Genomic DNA, 3,781 nt, shown 5'->3' with positions numbered 1-3,781 from the left:
CTTCGGTGTTTTCACACCTTAAAAATTAGCCTCAATATGAATTTGTACATGAAATATAATATTTTGTCCTATGATTTATTAAAATCAAATTGAGCATACATAATGTATATGTATATGAGTTTTATACATTGAATTTAGAATGTGGGTTATGCAAAGCGTGATTTCTGATTTTAAAATTTGTATGTGACTTTGTATAATGTATGCATGTATGTTTTCATGAATGTAAACATAAATATTTAGTCTAAAACAAATATGCTTTTGGGGTGTATGAGATACGCTTGAGAAATTTGATATACTGTTTTATGAACTTTGGGTAATCTAAAAATATATATTTTTCTGTTTTGTCTCCTAGTATGGCTATGCTCTGACCCTGCCAATGGGGGTTAAATGTTGGCCATGTCGACATGTATTCTGTGATTAGAGATCGATCTCCCAACCGCACTACTGGTTACAGAATAGTAGTATTTGTGATATCTGTTCAGTGCAGCCAATGGTTGCTTTGATATGCTTCTGACCCGTGCCACCGGGGGTTAATTGTGGTTCTATTTCTTACCTATGCCACAGGGGTTAAGTGTGGTCGTAGCATGTTACAGGAGACCATTAAAAGTTAAATATTGTGAATATATTTGTTCTGTTATTTGAATGCGCAAATTTTGAAGTATGTGATTCCAAATAAGATTACCCAATATTTTGTCTTGGCATTTGTAAATGATATTTTGCCCTAAATGTTTTAAGCATGCTTAATCCGGCTGAAGGGATGTTAGTTACTTGCTGAGTAGTTGGACTCACCCCTTCCTTCAAATTTTTTTCAGGTTGTGATTTGGTCAACCACGCGGGAACTTTGGAGAGTGATGTTTAATTTAGTAGCACTTAAATTATCTAGGATTTATTTAAATATTATGAACATCGTACTATCTTAATTAGTATTCAGACTTTTATCTTGACTCAGTAGCTTTATGGTTTTGGAGATTTAATTTTGAATATTGTCGAATTATGATATTTGGAAATTCTGTCAACAGATATAGTTTATAATCACTAAATTCTTCAGGTATATTAGTCTCTTTTAATAATGGTTTAAGATATATATTTTAGAGCCTTGCATGTCTGTGGGATTATACTTTACAGGTATGCGGCGTCTGTCATGTCTCGGGTCTGGGGCGTGACAATTCATTGCACTCTTCCCGTCATGCTAAAGAATTTAAATTATATATATATTTACTAACGATATATCTAGAAGAGACGTGCGCGGACCAAAGTTTCTTTAAAAGCAAATACATGTATAATCAACAAATTTTTATATATGTCTTATTGTCACTTTCATCTTAACCAAAATGTAAAGTTCTTGTGATAGGAAAAGAAAGCATTGCAAACAAGTAGGAGATATACCGAAGGTGACGAAAAGGAAGATCGGAGCAATTTTTGAAATACTGAGTGTTGTGGTAGGTGGAAGAGAAAATATATGTAGAGAATGTACAAGAAGGCTAGAGAGAGAAGCTTTGAGTAAGAGTAAGGTCATTCTGAAAATAAAGTTCGAGAATGAATTGTGAAAGCTCTATATATAGTATTAAAAGTGACAGTTATAAGAAAAGGCTTTAATGCACGTAATGAATGATATTATTAAGGAAAACTTTAATGTTAGGTAACCATTATTAAGAGTTAATATTGAGTAACAATTAAAAACTTATTATGTGATCGTTGAAGTAATTAGGTGTAATAAAACTTATTATTAAGTAGAAGCTAACAAAGAAAAACCATACATGAATAAGTATAAGAGAAGAAACCATAATTGAACAGGTACAAGAGAACAAAGTAAAATAAAGAAACACGTGTACTTTAAAAAAAGATTAAGAGAAAAACCTCTTAACTACCTCTACATCTAAACCACCCTTACCACTTGGCTTGCTGGATTCTAATATTCTTATTTATTCTACAGCTACTCTTCCTTGATATGCAAACTCTGTTTCACGAAACATCTCAAATTGGAATTGGATCAATCAACAAGGACGCGATGCTGGTTATTGCTACTTCCCTAACATGTGTATAAGCATCTTCGTCCTTAGAAAGGAGTTCCATTGCTCGATCAAGATTGAGTACACGGACAAGAACTGGCTCTGGTCCTGTTGTAGGCTTCAAGAATTCTTCATTGAAATCCATCCAAGCATCCTCAACTTGCTTGTTAAACCCATCGTATGCTTCTTGGTCTGATACCCCATATTGTTTGATGTAGCACTCAATGGCCGAGGCAAAATGCCCTCTTTCTTGTTCAAACTACATCCACACAATACTAATATGGAATTGCCAAGGTATATCTTTGTCAATCAGCACCCATATAAAAAAACAATGCTCTTATAAATTGCAACAAGCTTACAACAAAATATATTTTGTTTTTTAAGAGTGAAGTAGATAGTGATGCCTTGTGGCCAACGATATCATCCATCAGCCTACAAATTGTTTCTGAAGCTCTAATAATCTTTGGGTGTTTAGATGCCCAAATAAAGGTCTCTTTTGTTATGGCATCCCCCATGCCAACAAGACTAAAATCATTAACTCTTATAAACACAATGATTAAAATACTATTTTTCCAAATTAAAAGTAAACAAAAATTTTTGACCAGTTAAATTACGAAAATGGTAATTTACTCAAGATTTAAAAAAGTTCTACAACAAGTTAAGGCTTACCGCAGTGAACATTAAAGCCATGCTGTCTTGGCAATCGAAATGGAAGAGATGTAATGCAAAGATAATTGCCATCACTATTGTAATCACGATGTATAGTTTCTGAGGCATCTTCTATCTCTTTCTCAAAATGACAAGCCACACCTAATTAAGTAGTTGTTAATAAATTATTATCAAAGAAAGCATAATCTAGACAATTACCAAGGGTTCAAATAATTGAAAACCATTGTTGGGAAATTGCGAAATTGTCTCTAAAGAATTGCCCAAGATCTAACCCAATCAATAGAATAAAGAAAGAAAGAAATCAAGCAAACTCACAAGAACACAAGAATTTACGTGGTTCGGTCTTTTGATGACCTACATTCACGGGCACAACAATAGAGAAAAATCCACTAAGAGAAAAATCAGAAGATTACAAGAACAGTCTCAAACTCATAACCCTTATGCCACGTACACCTAAATCACTCTCTCTAAATTTAAGTTATTATTATTCTTTAACCCATAGGGTCTTTTTATAATGCCAAATACAATAACCTTATCCTAATATAATTAGGAATATTATCCTAATAGAATTANAAAACAAGAATTTACGTGGTTCGGTATTTTGATGCCTACATTCACGGGCACAACAATAGAGAAAAATCCACTAAGAGAAAAAATCAGAAGATTACAAGAACAGTCTCAAACTCATAACCCTTATGCCACGTACACCTAAATCACTCTCTCTAAATTTAAGTTATTATTATTCTTTAACCCATAAGGTCCTTTTATAGTGCCAAATACAATAACTTTATCCTAATATAATTAGGAATATTATCCTAATAGAATTAAGAATTGTTATTCTAGTCTAATTAGATTTAAAGATTAATTTAATAAGATATACTAATTTAATTAGAATTAAACAATCCTAATTAAAACACAATTCAAGACTATCCTAACAAATCTCCACCTTAGGCTTGAATTCACCAAGCTCCACCTTACGAACTAATCTCTATCGACACCGCCACTGCCCCAAAGGACCTCAAGCACTACGAACATCGATCAAGTCCAAGCAATGCTTGAACTTTATCCCAGAAACTGACTTAGTTAGCATATTTGCCGGATTT

Source organism: Theobroma cacao, chromosome 7 (assembly GCF_000208745.1).
Source record: "Theobroma cacao cultivar B97-61/B2 chromosome 7, Criollo_cocoa_genome_V2, whole genome shotgun sequence".
Lineage (NCBI taxonomy): Eukaryota > Viridiplantae > Streptophyta > Magnoliopsida > Malvales > Malvaceae > Theobroma > Theobroma cacao.
The sequence above is the reverse complement of the archived record's forward strand: the minus strand, read 5'-3'. Positions refer to the sequence as shown.